The sequence below is a fragment of the Amblyomma mixtum genome, chromosome 1, assembly GCF_055824585.1.
Source record: "Amblyomma mixtum isolate Tamu chromosome 1, ASM5582458v1, whole genome shotgun sequence".
NCBI lineage: Eukaryota > Metazoa > Arthropoda > Arachnida > Ixodida > Ixodidae > Amblyomma > Amblyomma mixtum.
The window spans coordinates 161751077-161762846 of NC_143012.1; positions in this window are offsets into that span (position 1 = coordinate 161751077).

Here is an 11770-nt window from a genome sequence, read left to right on the forward strand (position 1 = left end):
TTCACGTCCCTGTGTTCGAGCCGGTAGGACAGCTGAGGGGTACGGAAGGCGGTATGGAAAGCTATCCATGCCGGCCCTCGCTCGATGTGAGGTACCAAGTTGAGTTAGCGAAGGCGCGCTTGGCGGACCTTCAGGCTCAACTTGCGAAAGTAAATGGCGGAAAGGCGCTTCTTCGCGAGGAAGAACCTCAGGATGTTAAGTATGTCTTGGGGGTATTAGAAGCGAGACGCCAACAGGTAGAGCTCGAGATTTCTAAGATCAAGGAGTCTAGGAGAGCTAGCCAGGGAGAACTGCTCCGAGTCACGAGCAGAGAGGTCGCCAGTGCGGGAAGGCAACGGCATATGCCTGCCGGGCGCAGGTCAAGAGGACAGCCGGGCAGAGGTAAAGGGTGAGCCAGATTTCTGCGAAGCTGGAGTCGCAGTTCAAGAAAGCAGCCTGACGGAACGCAGCGTCGCGGTATCAGAGGCGGTGAACGCGCACGCCGCCGACACGGCCGCCCAGGCTAGCTCAATCCCAAATGACACCAGGGACGCGGACGCGTGCTCAGGATTGTTGGAAGTGAGTCTCACAATTCCAAAAACGCAGTCTCAAGCAAGCTGCGGAAAAGAGCATTTAGCTCAGCAGGGAACGGCCAGCGACGACAGATGTCAGATCGCGGACCTAGTGACAGGAGAAAGTCTAGCGTTGCTGGAACCGCACACTGTGTCGGTCATAGGGCATGAAGGGCCCCGTAGCGTCATTGATGAACAGAGCGTTCCATGCGAGCCAGGGAACGGAGGCGGTCTTGCTGGGCCGACCGGGCAGAGCGCCACACAGTTGTGGAACGCATCCGATGTGTGTCTGGCCAGGTCATTTGAGTACCCGGAAATGAGTGGCGACTTGCCGCAAGGCAAGCTCGGGTCAAGCGACGGCGAGTCAGCTCGTGCAGCAGACGATGCCACGAAGCCGGCCAGCGTCTATCAAGCAGGGAGCGGCGATTTAAATGTTTGCCCGTGCAGGAACGGTGCAAATAGCTCCAAACGCTCCAAAGTACCAGGGGACAGGCGCATAGCCTTCACAGTGAATGTCGGCGCGTGGAACAGTACGTTCCGTGCTGCGGTACGCCAAATTATGTTCAGCAAAGCCGGCCGCACTGTTACAGCTGAACTCGGCAAGAGAGATGTTCCTTACGCAGCACGCGGTTCGTACCGGCGCGCCAGAGAGAGCGGGCCCTCAGGTGCGTCGTGTAGTGAGGGGTTTGGACCCATCAAAACCCGGGACGTTTTTGATCCCGGAGGGCACCATCTTTTCAGTTCGCGCCCCGTTGTGGCGCCAGCCTAATGAGTGAGTTACCGTTTAGGCGTTAATTGTGTTACTGACAACACGTGGTGGCTCGAATGTACACAGGGACGCTCGGTGCGACTAAGGAGGCTCACGTGGGCATTGGGCGAGTGCTGTGAACGCTCCAGTTGCGGGTGTCTGTGTCTGTGTGCTCATTCGCGAGCAGGACGACGGCGTGCATGCAGGCGAACTGGGTGCAACGCACCAACTTGGACGCTGTGTTACGGCGCACGGCAGGCATGCCACTGTGTGTATTTAAGTGTGCATTTTGCGTGATGTTGTGTTGGTGCCCGTGTGCATTTTGTTGTTTTTGGTTTTGTTCGTGCAACTGGTCGCAGCGCGACAGCTTGGACTTCGGTGAATACGCTGGTTTTACAGGTGTGAAACGCGCATTTGAATGTGTACGTTTTGTTTATGTTATGTCACCCGAAGGGTAGTTTCGTGTCAGACACCGATCCCTTTTGTTTGTAATTCTAAAAGTGGCATTTGAGCCCTTTGTAGAATCTTGGGAAGGGCGTGTAAGGTATCGGTAGCGTTCGCGGGGGTCATTGGAACGCGGCTGGGGGCACTCAAAACGGAGCGTCTCCTTTCTTGGAACGCGGCCGCTCGCGAACGCGCCGGGAAGTACGGGTGTCCACCCGCCCCGCGGAACCGATATTTGTGTTTTTGTTTTATTTTGTGGTGGAGAGAGCGCTCTACCTTACGGAAGCTGGAGGGCTGGCCATGCCCTGGATGAACCAACCATGTTAAGAGCGCAACATGATTGGAAGTTACCGAATGTGGGCCGGGCCTTTAGGGCTTTAAAACCGGGCCCCGGAGCTGGAAGGGGGTTCTGCGCTAAGGTGAGATGCAACGCATCTTCGGCAACGCCGAGTAGGGGCCTCCCCTAGTATTAGCCAGATCCACCTTTTTGTTGTTTGTCTTTTGCCGTTTAATTTGTCTCGAGTGTCTAAACTTCTGTACGCTGTAAATATCTGTACATAAACCTCAGTTATTGCCTTTCTTTATCCCTGCGTGTCAACACATCTTGAGACCGTCTCTGACGGGGCACCGCTGGTGCAGAGATCAAGCTTCAGTCTTCGAGTTGAAACCACCCGTCTCTGGCGGGGGCACCTCTGGTGCAAAGAAGAAGAAAAAGAACCTGTGTGAAACTTTACTGTCATGATTAATCAAACGTAACTATGACCTATGAAACTAATGACTCGTACTGATTCTGCGACGTATCATGACTCAGCACTTTAGAACTAATGCAGTGCAAGGTGCATAGGGTTTGTACTAATTATGCGTAGTCATGGCGCGCAGTCATAGTAATGTCTCATAATCATTCTGCAACGTAGCATGACTCAGCAATATACGAGTAACGTAATGTAAGGTGCATAAAGCTTGTACAAATCTCAGGCATGGTCACCCTTAGCAGTCGTATTCATGACTGATAGTCATTCTGCAACGTAGCATGACTCAGTACTTCAATGCTTTCGCACTCACACGTAAGATGTCTTAAGTATCTCTGCTGAATTTTTAACGGACGTCCTAAAGGCAGCTAGGTCGTGGCCACGCGCGTCTTTTAGCAGACTATCGACCAGCGGCGCCGCTGTCTTCTCCAGGAACACGAGGAACATCCACCACAGCTCCATGGAACGATCTGGAGTCGTGTCATCCGGGCTGACCCAGATACGGAGGGAAGAAGATCAAGGTATCCAATTAATGGTGGTCAGGGCACAAATCAGACCTGGGATGTAGAAGGGACGCTCCCAAAGCAGCAGTTGAACATGGGGAAGCACTGAGGTGCATGTGGTATCTTACAGCCCTGGTGTAAACGGTGAGGCAGGACACGGGTAGGGAGGGTGCCTGTTTGGATTCTATGAAGCAGGACCTATTCTTGTCGTCTGAGTACCTTTGGGAGATGGTGGTGGAAAACGCTTATTTAGGGCTACTTAAAAGAGAGAGTGGGGACTGGCCTTGCGGGCCAGCCCCATACAAATTCTAGGACAGGTCCCTAGTCAGGGACCCCTCTGGCTTCCGCGGCAGCTCGGACCCTAGCGCCGAAGGCTCCATGGCTCGAAGCGCACTCATAGAGAGCGGGTAGACTACTACCCTAAGCTAGGCTTCACGACGCTGCTTGATCAGATGCCAGTCTGCCATCGGACCTGGTAGCTGAGGTTTGGTGGTGAAGGAACAAAAAGGAGTATCGGTAGCTGTGGCTAGCACGGTAGAGAAATGATCGTGAGCTCGTCTGTGAGCCTTCTTGTTTCCGGGGAAGCCTAATGCGCGGGAGCCCAAAAGACGGTGACATCGTGACCGCTTTCGCTGAGCATAAGTGCCTAATGTCGAATATTCTCTTGTACAGGGTCAGTGTATAGAGCATTAGTGCGTAACCGATATACAGCCCTAGGGTCTGTGTGCACACGGTGGTGAATGAGCTTAGTTTCAGAAGATGAGAGCGCCCATTCCAAATAGTCTAGGATAGCCATCAGCTCGGTTCAGGCGCTTTACATTGCTTCTTCCGATATGGGGCGCTGTCGGTTGTGATTTTCAGTAGTCTGGTTCTACCATGTATTGACGTAACAAGTGTGATGCTGCGGTCGGCAGAAGGTGCAACGTCCGTGTATCCTACGCGTGCAGTAAACGCAGCTTTCGCATGTCTATTGGCATACGCAAGGCGCCGCATTCTGTAGTGGGGATCTATATGTAGTGAAATTGGCTTCGCCTGGATGAGTGCCGTGATATCACAAAGCGGCGTTTGGCTCGGCTGAATGGCCGATGCATGGACGTCTTACCCGTGGAACATGTCTGTGCTTCCCGCCCAGTGATTATGGCGTAAAGCCTCGTCTCCTGCGTGTGGATGTGCATATCGAGGAGCTCTGACAGGTGTTTGAGCTTGCTACAGCTCTTGAGGGTTTAAAGTCGTGTGTACCGCTAAAGTCCAGTGAAGATGCGTTTGGCCTCGCTAAGTAAGTGGTCGACGAGATGATACGGCAGCCCATTAATGAAGCGGGTGGCGAGTAAAACGACCAAATTGGCTCATTTCGTGTTCGTTTACTCCATGCTTGTGGTTAGATTCTCCTTAAAGCGTCCAGAATAACTTTGCTAGCCTTCTTAACGCGCTTCAACCAAATGCTCGCTATGGAGTTCTCGTCTACGCACATACGGAGGATTCAGATGGTCGAGTTCGGCGTGATGAGTAAGTAACCGATGGAAATTTTAAAAGGCCGCTTCTCTTCCTGTTTGATAAGGGTATATCTGCCGCAGCGAATGACGATGAACTCTGGTTTTGTTTTTCTGCGGAGGCGTGTAAGCCAGACTTCGTGGCATAGTCGGGAATAATGTCAAGAGCTTTTTATAACACAGCCTTCCGCTCACCGATGGAACCTTGATGTATCTACACAGTGACGTCGCTGCCATACACCGCGTTCGTCAGGCCTGGTACGTTTGCAAGGCGCCTTGGTAGCTGGTGCATAGTTATATTAAAGATTGAGAGGGAGATCGCCGAGCCCTGCAGAACGGCTACTTAGTAGAAATGGTTCGCACTAGTGTCTTGACCCACTTGTACTTTGTAGCTTCGTCCTTCTTGAAAACGCCCTATGAAGTTACACATTTTTATTATAGGTCCAAGGGTGCGTGCTTTGGTCATGATGCTATGTTGTGGTGGACGCCATGAAAGGCCGTGCGTATGTCCACTCCGACAAGAGCCCTTGGATGTACCGAATTAGAGTGGAGGACGTCCTGTTAGAGGTAGAACGACCGATCTTGTATGGGTAGCCCGGGACAGAATCCGTAGTGTGTGAGGGTCTAAAGGTAGCGATCTTCAAGATGCCATATCAAGCGTGTGTCGACAATATTCTCCAATACTTGACAAAAGCAGCAGCCCAACTCTTTTTACAAACTGTGCCCAATTCTGGCCTCGGAGTACCTCCTGTAAACAGGCGGTGAATAGCATTGGTGAGACCGTGTCTCTCTGCCTGACACCCTTTCTTATTGGAATTTTATTACGGACTTTATGAAGGACTACGGCAGCCGTGCAGTCGTTGCAGATATCTTCCAGTATTTTCACATGAGACTCTTCTACAACCTGATTTCGAAATGCCTGCATGACTGCTGATGTTGCCACTGAGTCAAATGTTTTCTCGTAAACAATGAACGCTATTATATATGTGTTAGTTATATACTGCATATTTATCTATCACCTGACCGATAGTGTAAATATGGTCTATTGTCGAGTATCTTTTACGAGAGTCTGTCTGATTACTTGGCTGATTGAATTCTAAGGTTGTCCTGACTCTATTAGCGATCATCTTAGTAAACACTGCCACCAGGTGGCCTCAGGTGGCATCAGAAGTGCAAGACATCATCCCATCATCAGAAGACAAAGAAGGTGGCATCAGAAGACAAAGAGGTGAGGGTTGGCTCATGCGCCCTGAGAGCTGTTCTGTTAACGCTGCTGGCGAACGGTGTCTCCTTCCTTGGTTCCGTGACAATACCTTGTAGGCAACAGACAGTACGCTGATCGGACTGCAATTTTTCAAGTCCTGGACGTCCCCGTTCTCATGAATTGAAATAATGTTGGCGCTCATCTAAGCTTCTGGAACGATCGAGGTCATAAGACATCGCGTATAAAGGGTGGCTAGTTTTTCGAGCACATCCTCTCCTCCATCCTTCAACAAATCTGCTGTTAACTGAACCTCGCCAGCTGCTAAAAAAGAAGACTGCAGTGACTGAGAGGTAGCGCGTCCGCCTCCTAATCCAAAGTCGCGTGGTTCAGTTCCGCTCTCGGCCCCTATGTACTTGTTTTTCTAAATATTCATAGGAGAAGGCATAGAGGCTTAAAAGGAGGATGGAAATTCTCGAAAAAGGGAGTGAAACATGGGGCAAGCGTCGACTCCTTTGAAAGGCGTTTGTAGCACTCCGTCATTTGTACCATTGCTTGCATCCTTGGTTTGGTTTTTTTCAGTGTTTTTCGAGGAGGGGGATAAACTATTTTTCCGCCGACAAAAGTAGCAGATGGTGTGGGGTATAGCCCCATCAAGCGGCCATGAGCCCGTGGCGTTCGGGGACTTCTAGATCTCTTGTCACAACCCGGATCCGTGTGTCTGAGTCGGAACTGAGCAATGCGGCCTCCCACTGGTCTGAATTCGAGAGCTGCAAACTTCGAGAAGGGGAGTCCCGAGGGCAAGCCCAGAGTATGTGGGATACAGTGGCATGTTGGCCACATAGTTGACAGGAAGGGGAGTAGACCGCAGGGTATATGCGGGCATATATCGCAGAGTTTGGGAAGACGCTTGTTTGGAGTTGCCTCCACACAACCTCTTAGGGTTTGGTGCGAGAACATCCGACCGTCACCGCTTGCGAAAGTCTTATCATTTTCGGTTCGCGTCGAGAGATTGATTACGCTTGTGCGCCCAAGGCACCTGCTTGTTTTCCGAAGAATCACTGGAACGTGTGCCCGATTCTGCAATATTCCAGCATTGCGAGGTACACAGCGTGCCTGTAGCATCACAGTATGTCCACTCGACACACGGCAGGCACATCGTCTGACGATGTTTCTGACGGGAAACATCGAGGCTCAAGTTTGTGCCCAACTTCCAGGCGATGGATATGTAAGACTGATGCATAGGACTGCGACCTGGCGAATAATGTCCACTCATTTTATTGCTAATTTCTCGGCATTACAGTAGAAACACTAATGATTATGAAAACACGATAAAAATAACGCGATCACACGAAATTGCATAAGCGTCATAGGCAGTACAAAGAAACAGGTAAGTTGAATAATAGCAAGAGGTATGTGAACAAACTTAGAAGTGAAGCAATGCCGTAACATTATTAGCCTGTACACAGATTGACACCTTAAAAGAAAGAAAACAGTTATTTCGCTTAGAATACTAGTAAAAGAGGTGAATAATGTGACATGAACAGCGTATTATTATTATTGTATCATTCGCTAACATTAAGAAAGACAAAGAGGATCGAATAGAGATAGGAACACGCTGGCAACTGGCACCACAAGACGCACAGCGCCTGCCTGCCCCTGAAATAAGAGAAAAGACAAATGAGCCAAGAGCGATTACAAAGTCCAAGATGTGTCCACGATATATTAGCACACGCAGTAAACCAAGCACATACAAAATTATAAAACTTTCACACGTCGGCAGGTATTTAACAAGGAAGGTTTGCACTGGAGGCATTCCAAGCCAAGAAGCTTGCTGGTCAAATTTCAAATTCAAATTTCAAATTCAAATTTATTTAGCATCAACAATGATGTTACAGAACTCGTGATGCAACGGGGTGCTAGCAAAAAGCCTGTAACGGCTTGACAAAGGCTAGCACCCCGTTCACAGAGCAATACAGCAGTGGACAACAAGTGATAGCGATATAAAGAAAAGCAATAAATATATGGCGACGGCTTTACATAATCATAAAAACACGTTAAGTGATACGGCTAACATTGCGGGTTCATAATTGTAAGTGTTAATGTCCTGAGTAATTACACATACCCTGATTGATAGATCACTTGGAGGTGTTATCAGAAGAGTTAAGAGCGTGTGGTAGTGTGTACATCAGCATTTGGCGGCCATAGTTAGTACGGGTGTGAGGAATCTTCCATGTCTGACTGCGTCGTGTGCTATATGCTTTCGCAAATGGAGACAGGGTCGCAAGGTTTTCAAGGAAAGGGTCATTATTTAGATGAAAGGCATGATGACGTTTTAACAGCAGTGCATTGAACAGGTTCGGTAATGGTCGTAATCTAAGGTCATCAAAAAGAGGTTTTGTGTGGGCGTCATTGGGTTCATTTGAAATAATTCTTACAGCTTTTTTCAGCAGTCGATAGATTTTGGTCAAGTTTGTGTACGTTGTTGTGCCCCATATCAAGTAGCAATACGATAATGTGGATGTGAAAAGGGAGTTATACAAAAGTAATTTAATGTGCTTAGGAAGAAAGTTACGAAAACGTGCAAGAATATCAACTATTCGGGATAGTTTGGAGTGAACGAGGTCAGTATGTGCGTTCCACTGCATATTCTCATGAAAAAGGACACCTAAGGTTTTTATTACTGGTACCACCTCTATGACTGAAAGACCAAGTTGCAGGAGAATATTTGAATTAACTGGTTTATTTTTAGGGCGAAAAAGAACTGATTTTGTCTTCGAGGCGTTTATAGTTAAGGAATTATTTAGACACCAAGTGTTCAATACATCAAGCACTGCATTCGCTTTCTTTACAAGCAGGGGTAAACTGTGATGGGAGAAAAATAAGCTTGTGTCATCGCCATAAATAATAAATGATGTATTTAAATCTATGTTAACAAGGTCATTAATATATAGGTTGAAAAGTAGTGGCCCGAGAATACTTCCCTGCGGAACGCCATGTAGCAATGGTTTGAAGCAGCAATGGTTTGAAGCTGGAGCAAGAGCTATTTATGTGCATCCTTTGTTGGCGGTATTGTAGGCAGGATTTAATAAGAGAAAGGAAACAGCCTCTGAAACCATAATATTCTAATTTTGTTAATAGTGTAACGTGATTTATTTTGTCAAATGCCTTTGAATAGTCTATGAAAATTCCAAGTGAATACAATTGGTGTTCAAAGGCGTTAAGAATGATTTCTTTTTGCACTAGCAAGGCGCTTTCTGTAGAGCGTTTTTTTGGTGAACCCAAACTGATATAATCTGATGTTTTGTTAAAAATGAGCTCATTCGTACGTGTATTAGCTTCTCAACGACCTTGTAGAATACAGGGAGTATTGAAATTGGCCTGTAGTTAGACATGTTACATTTCTCACCACCTTTAAATATTGCAGTAACTTTGGCCACTTGGAGCCGGCGAGGAAATTGGCGGCATGAAAATATTTGATTAATGATGTACTCTAAAACAGGGGCTATAATAGTAGCAACATGTTTAAGTGGCCGAATCTCCAAACCATCTACATCAGTACTGGTAGTATTGTTTAGAGATGAGATGTAGACACAACCTCATCTGCAGTTACTGGGAATAAAAATGCAGTCTCTTCTGTTGGTTGGTGCATAAAGTACATGCAGCTTGGGTCATGATGACTATTTCCCACAGATGTGAAGAAATCATTAAAAGCTTTAGCTAATTCTTCTCCTGCAAGAGTTGTGCCATTCATACATATCTCCATCGGGCTATCAATTGCACCAGTGTGTCGATTTAGGAGTGTGTTTAATCTTTTCCAAATTTTTCCGGAGTTTGCTTCGAGTCCTGCATGAAAAGGTTTTCAAAGTACTCTTTTTTAATTCTCCGTAATAGGCTGTTTGTCCTGTTTCTGTGTTTTTTGAAGTCACCTAAATCATTTTCGTTTCTGGATTTTAAAAACTGGATTTTAAAAAGCAAATGGAAGCATCTCTAAGTTTAGGTGGAAATGTTTCGAAGGGATAACCTCGCAAAACAAACTTGTAAAGCCGTGCGAATTTGAACAGCCCTGGCGCACGCAGGGTGAGGATAACGAATAACAGCAAAGCGATTCCGTTGCTACTCCAGCTCAAATATGGCTGGTTAGGCTCTACCCGGCTGGTGAACAGCCAGTGATGTTGGTATAGTTCACAGCATTTTTTCAGCTTGCCAGTCACTGTCATGCAGAGTGCAAAGCATAAGATGGGCAGAAGCACAAAAAATGAGCCAATACCGATTGCCAACAATATTGGAAGAATAAATTCCTTGCACTGCTCGTTTCATAGCAGTGTTACTCGAGAGTCCCAGAAATAAAAGTAGACAAATATCCGCCGATCTAAAAAAAAAAGGCATGGGCAATGGCACGCTTGACCTACAGATGAGGAAAAAAAAGCACACACATACTTTACAATTAATAAAACCATGAGAAGCACGAACATCTAGCACGCCGGGAACATAAACAGCGCACGCTCTTACATGTCGTCGCATGCTCGGAAATAATTACCAACGTCATCATGTAACCCACAGCACTTCACAGAAGGCACTCACGCGGAATATGTATGGTTCCTTGGAAAGCTATACACAGCCCCAGGGCTCGCTCTGTGCCTTTAACTGTAGCTGGTTTTCCATCGTCAGTGAAATCTCTCTAAGGCGAGAGGAACTCTTCTCCTCACCCTTTTCAAGTTAGCAGAATTTCTGCGGTGCTAGGCAACCCTGTTACACGACTGAGAAGCAAACTTCTTGGGGTGTATAACTTCGACCATGGCTGCACGTCACAACACTCGCACCTTGGCAATTCTTCGAAGAACTTGGTTACGGACATTAATGACAGGTCATGCAGGGAATGCTAGTCGAGGTATACGAGAGAACGCTGACGTGGCTATAGGCTCCATATTTTTTATTATCAACATACTTTGTCACATTTATACAGCTTCCTTGGGTCAGAAATTCTTGCGTCCTTTTGTTAGAGGCTGTCGCTCATGCGAGTTATATTCTCTACTTTTTTAATCGCTTTGATACCCAGTAAGTGACACAAAGTACGCGTGGCTGTCTTCATTCGACGAGAAAGAAAGGCTAAACACACATCGCTTGGCTTCCTTGGTTTGTGCTGTTCCTCGTCAAAAATAGTAAACAGGCGACAATCAAAAAACTCCAAGGGTGCGCATAAGTCTGCTTAGGTGGATTAATTGAAAAGCATTTCTCTTACAGCTGCCGATTATGTTGCCGCGTGTTCGCTTCTTTATGCATTTGCCATTTCTAAGTCAAATTTTCACTCTAAATTGGGTTCTACAACGTCCGATGAAATGAGTCCCGTTGCTAGAGAGTATAGAAAGCGCACCAAAGTACTAATCAATTAATTAAACCAGCCAACTAATTGTGTAACCGCGTCTGCCTTACTCATTGCGGTATAGGAACCGGCCGGATGTACTGTGACGCGTTTTTGCTCCGCGCTTATACAGTCGTCTGTCGGTTTTGCAGTTTATTCGCACTGCTCGCTTCTTCAGGCGCGACTGTCGCTGCATTCGTCAGCGGGTGCGCGTACATCGTCATCGCGGCAGCTTTTGCGTCGCGTTAGTATAGTCGCTTCTGCTTCGACCGAGCGCACAGCTGCATCCTGACGTCGGCGTCGCTAAACCTCTACTCGAGCGGGGTGTTCAAGAGCGGCGTCATCATCGCTCATTCTGGTGGAAGAACTGGAACAACCGGTCCCCGAGGCAATCACCTTCCGGTTATAGCATTGCTCCGACGCTCCTGCGAAAGGCTGCGACGATCCCTCAAGAACTAGGATAAAAATACAATCTAATAACGGAAAGGAATTGAAATGAAGAGAATACACAAATACGAAAGATTTAACACAGATGCGAGATTTATTTATTTATTTGAAATACTGCGGACCATGCATGGTCCTAGCAGGAGGGGCACATTCAAACACTTTTCAATACAAAAAATGACAAGCATATGCATAGAGAAAAAAAAATAATAAGTCAGACAATCAATCAGAATTGAACATATAGACAGGCATCGCAACACAAAACAAACAAAACTCAT